We start from the raw sequence: 12,669 nt of genomic DNA, 5'->3' as shown, positions 1-12,669 counted from the left end.
CGTCGTGCCATACCTGATCCTCGATGCTGGTGCCGCTCTCTGGGCGAGCCGCAATCTCCTTGACGATCCCATGCCATTTGTTACACGCCGATTGGATGAGCCCCCAATGGTTCGCCATTGCCTTCGCCCCGCGCTGCATGTACACGCCTTTGAAGTAGGGGTCGACGAGTTTGCGCTCGTCGAACTCGGCCTTGATGCGGTCCCAATAGGTCTCGATGCTCTGGTTCGTGCCGGTGATCGGGTCGAGGCAGACGACTTTCCACGCTTCGGCAAGGCACTCGTCCTCCTTGGACGCCCACTTGATGCGCGGCTCGCCGGTCCTGGCCGCCCCCTTCTTCCTCTTCCGTTTCCTCGCCAGAGCAGGCGCCGGTTCCTCCTCCTCCTCTTCCTCCTCTGGCTCCGGCTCCTCCTCGTCGTACTCGAGCTCGCCGTCCATGTCGCTGTTGAGGTGCACTGTGTCGTCCTGGGTAGTAAACCCGGGGGACGCGGCGGCGGCGGCCGAGCCGGCCGTGATGATGTCCTCCATGTCGGCTTCAGCCGCGTCGGTGTCGCCGAGATGCGACGTGGAGGCTTGAGAGAAGGGCAGCGCGCCACGGCGGAGAGGGGGTGTCGGGGAGGATGCGTACGCCGGCGGGGAGTAGTTGTGCGGGGGGTACTGTATGCCGGCGAAGGCGGGCGAGGGCGTGCACTGGGCCGGGTGACCATGGGGGAAGGTGATGTTGGGGTAGAACCCGCCGTGCGCGTCATCGTCGGCGTAGCCCAGCGACGGCGTGCAGCCCTAGGGTTGCGGCGACGACAAGAAGCCGGCCGGAGAGCCGACGATTTGCTGGCTCCAGGGCGCGTACGGGCCGTGGCCGCCGGGCGGGTTCATCATCCCCACGCGAGCCGCCTCGGCTTGTTCGGTCGACCGCAGCCGCGAGCCACGCCGCGCTGTCCCGGGCCTTCTTGGCGTTGGCCCTGTTCCGCCGGTCGGTGGTGATAGCCTCCCGGCGCTGAACTTCAGCCCTCCAGTCGGCGTTGGACATGCCCGGGGGCTTGGACGGCGGCGCCCTCGGCTTCCTCTGCTTCGGCTGGGCGACGGCGGCAGTCGCACCCGTCGCGACGCGGGGGAACACGTACTTCTTCGGCGGCATGGCGGCCGGCTGGGAGGGGAGGGAGGAGGAGACTGGCGGGAGGAATGGAGAGAATGGGAGGGAAGCCGGGGGAAAGCGGGAAGAAACGGCAGGAAAAGGCCCTCCTCTCGCTGACGGAGCGGCCCCACTCCCCTTTTCGCTTGTGTCGGCACCCCCCAGCGCGTCGGGTTCGTCTCGGGCGCGCCGGCTGTTATTTCGGCCTAACCCGACGAAAAACTGACTCCTTGGGGCGCGACTGGGCCGATTTTCGCCCGCCGGCGCTTAAAATTCGTCTGGGAAGGGCATGTTGGGGGCGCGGCTGGAGATGCTCTAAACCTGAGGATCTTGGGCGGCGGCTGGTCATGGTCGTACTGCACGCGGTTGTACTTGTTCCACTTGAACCCTGACCGCGCCCGCGTGATATACCTGGCTTCCTCCTCTGCTCCACCCTCGGCAGCGTCTGTGGCAGCGCGAACGGTCAGAGCGCCTACGACCCTTCCTCGTCGTCGGCTGGGCCATGATGCCTCCTCCTTCTGCGCTCTTATCTTCGTTGTGCCCGGTCGTCTTGGAGCTCAGTGCAGGGATGAGGAAGGGAAGGGCTATGTGGCGTTGAGCCAGGCCAGCAGCAGGGCCATCGGCGTCCATGCCAGTTGGCACCGTGAGATGTTTTGGTGCCCCGTGAAGACGCAGACGCCTGCGAACGACGGGAATTTAAGAGGACAGGAGGAAGGGATCAAGGGAAGCGGAAGCAGAACTGGAATTTAGGAAGAAATCAACTGTAGTCCCTTCGGTTACCGAATTAAAAGTAGTGGATCTCAGTTACGAAAGCAGAAGCATCGGCGGACTATCAGGGAGTTCAGTAGTTGCGGCAATAAGAAACGTAGAAGGAAAACTCTTTTTAGGCAACATCTACTATGCCAACAAATCGAGTCGGAGGGGATACACGCTAGGAGGGGAGGCATCGAACGGGACGGGGCGAACGAAAAATAGAGGGTGATGTGGCTTCACCACAGGCCAGGAAAATCAGGTAGTGGGGTCTCCCATTTAGATATAGTAGATGACATCCACGTAGAAAAATACGGGTTTAATGTTTCGCCGCCCAACTCATTTATTATAGAGATAATTGTCAACAATAATAATTTACTAGATAATTGAAGGCACGCGTTGTTGTGCCCGTCTACTTTGGCACTATAATGTTAGTGATAGATGAAATTATATTAGAGGTATTTTACTCTTACAAAATTAGTATATGAATTATGATATAACATGTAACTTGATTAGTAATTTTTCTGTACGAATATGTTAATGGAGTCCAACCAGGGCAGTAACTCAGCAATCTTGTGTCTAATACAAAATTTAAGCTTTATTAGGCCCCATATCATATATGTAGAAAGATATTATTATTATTATTATTATTATCATCATCATCATCATCATCATCATCATCATCATCAATCATTAAGGTAGTACGTATAATTGATTATCAAACAAAAAATAGGGGGTATTTTCCCCATAAATCACACACACATATATTTAATATTATCATGACAGATGAAAGTATACAAACTACATGTATTTTTTGCAAAATATACAACTATATATACAACTACTAAGAATATTCAAAGCTGTAAATCTTGACACTTCCACTTCTCAACATTATGTGTCCATATTGATTCCTTAAATGCAAAGCATGGGGATAGTTGGCATGGTCATACATTCTACATGATATATTAAATTTTAGATTCTCTCTGTATGAGTAAACAGTACAGAAAATAACATCCTTTCCTAAAAGAAAAATGAATAAAATCTTAACACTTGATAGGCACAAATCAGCAAAGTCAACATATGTTGTACAATAATAAAAGAACCTTGTATATTGCTACAGTACAAAAAATAGCTTCTTTTCATAAAAGAAAAATGAATAAAATCTTAACAGTATAGAGGTTACACTTAATTAAAAAAGTCAGTAGGAGCCTCTCCTACTGTCAGTTAATGCTCAAAAAAATCTTAACACTTGATAGGCAGAAATCATCAAAGTCAGCATATGCTATACATTAATAAGAAAATATCTTCACGTGTTATTTTCTTCAGAGAAACTAACATATGTTGTACGTACATAAATAAAATACTATCTTCACATGTTATTTCCTTCAGCCATGTGATCAACTGAAGGAACAAAGTTTCTGTGAGCCTTATTCATGTGAACCCAAAAGTAAGCATAATTAACAATCTCATAGCCATCCATGAGAAATTTGTGGCACATAAAATAAATTGGGGAAGGGGGGGATCTCACCGTGGTCCTCCTAGCCGCCGGACACCACCACTTTGTCAATCTTTCTCCCACCTGCCGCCTCTCTGAAGGAGAGGCTCCTGCCTCACGAATCCACGCCAACCAACGGCAAGGTGTGTGTGCCTGCTCATAATCCACACCAACCATCTCAAGTTTGTGCAATATTTTACAAAATTATGAAACATAAAACTAAAGTTGTATAAGCTGACGAATATATTAGACTTTTTTTTAACAAATAGAATATAGTTTCGAGCCGCTTGTTTAGTTTCATCTATACGCCACATTCAACATGGATCAATCTATGAAACACCAATTAGCTTGGACTAATACCGAAACCCCTATTTCCAGGGATGATTTTGTTCTCACGTTTCACCACTTGGGTGAAAGCAACTTCTGAATGTTTGACTCACGGGCACGTGTATTAGTTTGGGATGGGGGCATGTACAGTTCCGCTGTGAGCTTAGTTTCCCGGTGAAAATTTTCTCAACGTGGCTTATGCTTTCCTATGTGTGCTTAGCAAATTTTGTTACGTGTGGGCCATGTTCATACGTTGACCAGGCTGTTTGTGTTTCTCTTCCTGATTGCGTGCGTGTGTGGGCCTTTTGCTTCCATGTTTACTTCGCTGCGGTCTGTAGCATATCTCGGACATTCCTTTTGTCATGTGTCAGTTGTGCATGCATTTGATTTGATCACGTATGTTTCTTTGAAGGGCTGCATGTGGTAGGTCCGGCGGTTGTTATTTGCGTGGCTTCATTTGCATGCGGCTACTGTCCTACGTTCGTGACACGAGTGTTGATTCTTTTTTTAAGACGATGCCGCTGTCGACGTTGGTTCTGGGCGCCTTCTCCTTCTTTCCGGAAAACTCCAGTCACCACCGTTTCACCGTCTCCAGCTCCTATAAATTCTTCTCATTCCACATCGAGGTCCCGGCAACATCCACTCGATGGAGCCCTTTGTTCCACACAACCGATATAGTGGCGCACACAGGAGAGACTGCATACTGCACGCGAAGAAGGCCACGATTGAGCAGAGGAAGCAATGGTGGCCTGCCTCCATGTGGAGGCAAAGCTGCGGCGGCGCGCCGTCCCGTCCCGATGCCCCGGCCATCTTGACCTTGAGTCCGACCTACCCGCCGACGCTTCGAGCTCACGACCTTCCGGACTGCCGTGGCTACTGTGGTTCTTCCCATGGCGGCAACCGAGATGGGCGATTGGGTACTTGCACCGGCGGCGGCCGGAACCCCGGAGAGAGGCGACCTTGGAGCGCCGCGCCATGAAGCGACGGAAGTGCTTCTGGATCGTGAGCGCCGGCGATCTCCCTCTCGGACGGCCGGCGTGCAAGATGCGGCGGTCCGGGCGGGTCCTCTTGGTGTGCGTGCGTGTGGTGGTGCCGGCGAGGGTTAGGCTGCTGGCTGCGGCACTGGGGCGCGCCGAGAGGAAGCGATGCCGCGGGTTGGGGGCATGGGACCACGCGGCGGAGGAGCGAATGGAACCCGAACTGGCCGTGGTCGCGTAGGTCCGGCTGAAGCTGCGGCCGCAAAGCCGCAGGCGCTTGGGAATATGTGCGCACTCCTTCGTCAACTTCTTTATCTCGCCTGCCCTGGCCCGTGCCAGCATCTGGGTGACTTTGCTGCATGTGACGAGCCGTCGGATGGGCGGCGTCCATGTTGCCCTTCTCTAGCTCACCGGCGAGGCGGTGACCTCGAAGTCCACTCTCCACTCATGCTCCACGTACCTGGTGTGCCCCATCTGGTTGCCGAAGTCCGGGCAGCACAACATCGGCACGCCGTCGCACACACTCTCCGTCGTCGAGTTCCGCCCGTCCTGCGTGCACAACTCGGCCACGGCCGCGTACCGGAGCACCTTTTCCTGCGGCGCCTACTCAACCACGATGCCGCGCGTCGGCGCTCGAACCTGTCCGCGGCGATCAGGGCTGCCGGCTGGAACACACAGAGGAACGACATGCCACTACCAGCGATGCCCCACGCCGTCTTCATCGGGTCCTGCGTGGGCATGCACGCCAGGCTGCTGAAGCTGGCGTATAACACAGTCGTTGCTGGTCGCGCGTCCAGTCACTTCAGGCAGCCCCGGTCATGCCGCAGCAGGCTGCTCTCGGTGGCGGACGCGGGGGAGAACAGGTGGAGCGGGGCAGCGGGCTGATGTTGAACACCGGCATGGGGATGTTACGCCGGAGCTTCACCTGCTCCGGTCGCTCCAGCGCGTTGAACGTGTTGAGGATGATGCCGTGGATGCTTTCATGGCCGCGACAACGGGCTCGAACAGCTTGCACGTCGGGTCGTGGTGCCTGCCGAGCTGTATGAGGTCGCGCACCCGGCAGCTCGCTCACATCCGTCTCGATCGGATGATGGAGCCAGACTCGCCCTGATTTGATGCAGCCTAAATTATCTTAGGCTATATGATGAAACCAGACTCAGCCTATTTGATGCATGCATGCAATGCTTGGGTGTATGTGAATTCGCATGGGCTATGTTACATTCCTTCTGCATGGCTATTGAGTTATGTACTGCATGAATGGACCACGTGAGCACTGGTTACCATGGTTGTTCTTCTTTCTCAGTTCGCACGCGGACATGCATGCGGTTGTTGGTCGCGGATAAGTGCCGTTTAAGAGTTTGCATGCGGTGGCAAAGAGGTACTCAACCCCGCCTCCGCCTCCTCCCGGGTCGCCCCCGCTCGGGCGGCTCCGAAGGCTCCCCAAACCCCAGCCAAAAAGCACCCCAGTGCTAGAGATCTCCGGCCGCTGCCGCCGCCGACCTCGGCAGCGGTGGCGGCGCCCTGCCCGTCAAAGACTGAGGGCTGAGGGCGGGCCAGCGGGGCAGGGACGCTCGTCTCAGTCGCCGGTCGCGTGGAACGGAGCTGCGCCTAGCGGCGGGACCCTAGGAGCGGTGGGGCTTCGTCGGCATGGAAGAGCAGGGCTAGGCGGAGGGGCTGCGGCACCAAGAACACTGGCGGCGGCGCCCTGGATCTGGGCACGAGGCGGCGCATCTGGGCCTGATTGGGCCCGATCTGGGCTCAGCGGGCCCGCTCGTCCAGGATGCCGACCGAGCTTTGCCGCTGCTCGGCAGGGCACGCTCGGCGCAGGTGATGGTGCTGCTGCCTTGAGGGAGCAGAGGTTTCGAGGTGGTGGTGGTCGGTGGGGAGAGGAATGGCGCCACCTTCTGGTGGTTGTTGCATCCTCCTGTTGTTAGGCCGGCACGGCGTGCTGTGGCAGGTGATGACGCGAGGGAATGGTGGCCGGCGGGTGACGAATGGCGTCTTCGATGGGCGTTGCATCCTCCCGTCCGTTGCGGGGAAGCGGAAGTAGGATTGGCAGCACGTCGGTCTGTCCTGGTTGTTGCTTGAGGTGGCCATCGTCCCCCTGCCGGCGGCATGGAATGGCCTCTCGTCGGTGGTGTGCTCTCGCTACTGGGTCTCAATGGCCTGTGTGTAGACTGTGGGGATGGTGTTGGGCTGGGAGAAATCCCGTGTGGTTGCGGACGACGGCTTCCGGGCGCCGTCACCTTCTTGAAGGTGTCGTTTAGGCCCTTATCAGCCCCCTCCCGTGCAACGGGGGAAACCTCAGATCCGGCTTGCTGGTTCAGGTAGTGGCGGCGCTATTGCGTCGTTACCTCCTTGAGGGGCTGTTCGGGTTGCTCGAGTCCTACGACGGTGCCTGGTGCTAGGATTGGCCTCCACCTGGAGCGTGGGCCCCTAGGGCGCAATGTACACTGATGCGGCATCTCTTCAACGACGCTCTTCTCAGGTCCAGTCGGGTCCTGCTGTCCAGTCGCCACTCTCCTCTTGGCGTAAGGGTGGGCTGTACGTTGACACGTGCTTACCTTGAGTCTGGGTTGTGCTTCGAGTTGTTTGCTTCGGTTGTGAAGCGGTCTTGAGGCTCTGTGTCCTGACCTCTCGCCATCTTGGCAGGGGTTAGGCAAGGCGTGCCCTTGTTGTTGTAAGTGTGGTTGTGCCCTTGTTGTTGTAAGTGTGGTTGTGCGTTGTAAGCCGATTGACATCACTTGTATGGTTTTTGGGTCCGGTTTTCCTTATAAACTGGACCAAACTTCTATCTACTCAATGAATTTAGCAGTGATCCTGCTAACATTAAAAAAAGAGAGTTTGCATGCGGTGATCATGCTGGTTGCGATATTCATATGCATGTCATCATTTTGGAGATTTTTTCACACACATGACTTGTGGTTGTATAGGCGGTTGTTGATATTCTGTGTGTGTTATCTCCCAAAAAGGTTAGCCGTCATGGAAAGATTTTTTTTTTTGGACGGAACTAACGTTGTCTTTGTGGTTCTTTTGACGGTGCCGCTTGAATCGTTGCTTTTGGTCGCCGCTTAGGTTGATGTTTCTGGATGCCGCTCGCAAGAGCCTCATGTTTCTGTTCTCTTTGCCTTACGGGTTGTGACGACGCATCCCCTTTAGCTTGGGCCCATGCAGTGGTGAGCGGCGGTGCTTGACCGGCCGGCGTGGACTGGACAAGTTGAGGATTAGCAGATGTGAACTTTGTTACTTGCATGTGAAGCCAAGAATATTTAAGTACATATTTGCTACTTGGGTTGCTTACTTAATGGCAAATCCGGTGCATTAAGTATAATGTTTTATATTACATTTTATCCATGCAGAACTCCCTTTATTATTGCGATTTGATTTTGGGGATGTTTTTCTCTGCCATCAATTCACACACTGAAGTTAACAAATTATATTAATTTCAGCTTGAGTTCAGTATGCAATTTCCATATGAGAAGCTATCAGGAGGTTGACCTTAGATGATTACCTATGGATGTGTCTTCAATACTTACCTTTGTGTTGGATCCCATTAAATAAAATATATCTATTTGCTTGCCACTACAAACCAAAAATTGAACAAAGATACATTTTGTTCTTTTCTTTTTGTATTGAGGTTCATGTCCACTCCATTATTTCATGTTGTGAATTTGCCTGGTTTATGTATACTATATTTCTTCTTACTGTCCTTTATTTTATTGACAACGAATAAATCATCATAATTCTTTTCTTTTATAACGAGGTTCACGTCCACTCCATTACTTCATATTCTGAATTTCCCCGATTTATGTATACTATATTTGTTTTTACAACCCTTTGTTTTATTGACAGAGAATACATCGTCATAGTAAAAAAAAGTTTGGGTCCTTCATTTTTATTCGATCAGAATCAATGGTTGTTTTATGTAATAAAATCCTACTTTTCAAACCGCCTTATTTTTCTATCCTAGCTTAACTGGAATATAAGATACTTCGTCGAAGTTCTCCATCATGTCACATACACAACTATTTGGTTACACTTTTAGTTAGTTTAATTCCCTCATATGTAATAAGGGCCGGCGGGGACAATGGATAGAGGCATCATCCAGTAGTTCGTTTCGAGATTTTCTTGAATAAGAGAAAGAAACACATTACATCGGAGTTAAAATAAAAACACAAATCTATGCTTTCGAATAATGACCAATCCAATTACACACCAACGATTCTTGAACGTCCAAGCAAATAAATGATGTTCAAACTAGCAACCAATCAAGCAGTCAAAATGATCACATGAGTCTTCCTTTTACCAATGTATATAATTTCAACATAAATTATTGACATAGCTTTGTATCATTTCATCATTGTCACAAATCCAGCAGGCTGCCGAACAAGGATGATATGAATTACCTAAGAATCAAAATTTTATCATGCAATATCAATGTGTATTCCCTTTATCCACAATGTACCGACTCTTGTCATTCAGTAAAGCTTTTCTTTGTGAAAGATTTCAGCATCCGTACAAATATGATTTTTGCACATACACCATAACATAAAATATAAAGTGAAATTCAACATCATCATACACATAATTTCTCACATAATATGGCTGTAATTTTTCTCAAATTACACAATACCATTACTATTAGGGATTTTTATTTCTGTGCCCCTGGTTACTTAGCTCTACTCATTCATCCCTACTCTGTTAACTTTTGCTCACTTTTCCCCACTCCCTTGCCCGAAACCCTCAGAACAGCTTATAACGGACGTTGCCGTCGGGTCAATGCCTTTGACCGTTAGCTGACGAGTGGGGCTGCGTATACGTGGGTGCATGCAAGACCGCGGTCGTGGGGTAGCACGTGTCCATGGACATTCCCGAAACGTCCCTTCATATAAAGAGGGCAACCACCTCCATCGCCCCTACCATTTTCCCCCAAATCCCCTCGCTGTCGTGCTACCTCTTGAGCATTGCATTGGTTTTCCCTTGAAGAGGAAATGGTGATGCAGCAAAGTAGCGTAAGTATTTCCTTCAGTTTTTAAGAACCAAGGTATCAATCCAGTAGGAGGCCATGCTCAAGTCCCTTGTACCTACACAAACAAATAAGAACCTCGCAACCAACGCGATAAAGGGGTTGTCGATCCCTTCACGGCCACTTGCAAAAGTGAGATCTGATAGAGATGATAAGATAATATTTTTGGTATTTTTATGATAAAGATTAAAAATAAAGAAAGCAAAATAAACGGCGAAAGAAATAGCTTGTTGACAGAAGATTAATATGATGGAAAATAGGCCCGGGGGTCATAGGTTTCACTAGTGGCTTCTCTCAAGATAGCATAAGTATTACGGTGGGTGAACAAATTACTGTCGAGCAATTGATAGAATTGAGCATAGTTATGAGAATATCTAGGTATGATCATGTATATAGGCATCACGTCCGTGACAAGTAGACCGACTCCTGCCTGCATCTACTACTATTACTCCACACATCGACCGCTATCCAGCATGCATCTAGAGTATTAAGTTCATAAGAACGGAGTAACGCTTTAAGCAAGATGACATGATATAGAGGGATAAACTCATGAAATATGATATAAACCCCATCTTTTATCCTCGATGGCAACAATACAATACGTGTCGTTTCCCCTACTGTCACTGGGATCGAGCACCGCAAGATTGAACCCAAAGCTAAGCACTTCTCCCATTGCAAGAAAGATCAATCTAGTAGGCCAAACCAAACTGATAATTCGAAGAGACTTGCAAAGATAACCAATCATACATAAAAGAATTCAGAGAAGATTCAAATATTGTTCATAGATAATCTTGATCATAAACCCACAATTCACCGGATCTTGACAAACACACCGCAAAAGAAGATTACATCGAATAGATCTCCAAGAGAATCGAGGAGAACTTTGTATTGAGATCCAAAGAGAGAGAAGAAGCCATCTAGCTAATAACTATGGACCCGAAGGTCTGAGGTAAACTACTCACGCATCATCGGAGAGGCTATGGTGTTGATGTAGAAGCCCTCCGTGATCAATGCCCCCTCCGGCGGAGCGCCGGAAAAGGCCCCAAGATGGAATCTCACGGGTACAGAAAGTTACGGCAGTGGAAATAGGGTTTTGGCTCCTGTTCTGAAGTTTCCAGGGTATATGAGTATATACAGGCGAAAGAGGTCGGTCAGGAGAGCTACGAGGGGCCCACGAGGGTGGGGCGCGCCCAGGGGGGCAGGCACGCCTCCCTGCCTCGTGGCCTCCTCGTTGATTGCTTGGCGTCCACTCCAAGTCCTCTGGATCACGTTTGTTCCGAAAATCACGTTCCCGAAGGTTTCATTCCGTTTGGACTCCGTTTGATATTCCTTTCCTTCGAAACACTGAAATAGGCAAAAAAAACAGCAATTTGGGCTGGGCCTCCGGTTAATAGGTTAGTCCCAAAAATAATATAAAAGTGTATAATAAAGCCCATTGAACATCCAAAACAGATAATATAATAGCATGGAACAATCAAAAATTATAGATACGTTGGAGACGTATCAAGCATCCCCCAGCTTAATTCCTGCTCGTCCTCGAGTAGGTAAATGATAAAAACAGAATTTTTGATGTGGAATGCTTCTTAGCATAATTTTCAATGTAATTCTTATTATTGTGGCATGAATATTTAGATCCGAAAGATTCAAGATAAAAAGTTTAATGTTGACATAAAAACAATAATACTTCAAACATGCTAACCAAGCAATTATGTCTTATCAAAATAACATAGCCAAAGAAAGCTTATCCCTACAAAATCATATAGTTAGGCCATGCTTCAATTTCGTCACACAAAACGTTCTCATCATGCATAACCCCGATAACAAGTCGAGCAATTGGTTCATACTTTTTAACGCGCTTCAGCCTTTTCAACCCTTACGCAATACATGAGCGCAAGCCATGGATATAGCACTGTGGGTGGAATAAAGTATAATGATGGGGGTTATGTGAGAAGACAAAAAAGGTAGAAAGTCTCACATTGACGCGGTTAATCAATAGGCTATGGAGATGCCCATCAATTGATGTCAATGAGAGGAGTAGGGATTTCCATGCAACGGATGCACTAGAGCTATAAATATATGAAAGCTCAACAAAAGAAACTAAGTGGGTGTGCATCCAACTTGCTTGCTCACGAAGACCTAGGGCATTTTGAGGAAGCCCATCATGGGAATATACAAGCCAAGTTCTATAATGAAAAATTCCCACTAGTATATGAAAATGACAACATAGGAGACTCTCTATCATGAAGATCACGGTGATACTTTGAAGCACAAGTGTGGAAAAAGGATAGTAACATTGTCCCTTCTCTCATTTTTTCTCTTTTTTTTCTTTCACTTTTTTTTCTTGGGCCTTCTCTTTTTTTTCTTTGGCCTTTTTTCTTTTTTTTATTTAGTCCGGAATCTCATCCCGACTTGTGGGGGGGGGGGGGGGTCATAGTCTCCATCATCCTTTTCTCACATGGGACAATGCTCTAATAATGATGATCATCACACTTTTATTACTTACAACTCAATACTTAGAACAAAATATGACTCTATGTGAATGCCTCCAGCGATGTACCGGGATATGCAATGAATCAAGACTGGCATGTATGAAAAATTATGAATGGTGGCTTTGCCACAAATATGATGTCAACTATGTGATCATGCAAAGCAATATGACAATGATGGAGTGTGTCATAATAAACGGAACGGTGGAAAGTTGCATGGCAATATATCTCGGAATGGCTATGGAAATGCCATGATAGGTAGGTATGGTGGCTGTTTTGAGGAAGATATGAGGAGGTTTATGTGTGATAGAGCGTATCATATCACGGGGTTTGGATGCACCGGCGAAGTTTGCACCAACTCTCAAGGCGAGAAAGGGCAATGCACGGTACCGTAGAGGCTAGAAAATTGTGGAAGGTTGAGAGTGCGTATAATCCATGGACTCACATTAGTCATAAAGAACTCATATACTTATTGCAAAAG

General features: G+C 48.9%; 1 pseudogene; it reads right to left on the bottom strand.

The window, feature by feature from the left end:
• Positions 1-4,198: 4,198 nt before the first annotated feature.
• On the bottom strand, positions 4,199-6,407 carry LOC109767803 (UDP-glycosyltransferase 76B1-like; annotated as a pseudogene).
• Positions 6,408-12,669: the final 6,262 nt, after the last annotated feature.

Source organism: Aegilops tauschii, chromosome 1 (genome assembly GCF_002575655.3).
Source record: "Aegilops tauschii subsp. strangulata cultivar AL8/78 chromosome 1, Aet v6.0, whole genome shotgun sequence".
Lineage (NCBI taxonomy): Eukaryota > Viridiplantae > Streptophyta > Magnoliopsida > Poales > Poaceae > Aegilops > Aegilops tauschii.
Note: the sequence above shows the minus strand (reverse complement) of the source record. Positions and strands in the feature narration are given on the sequence as shown.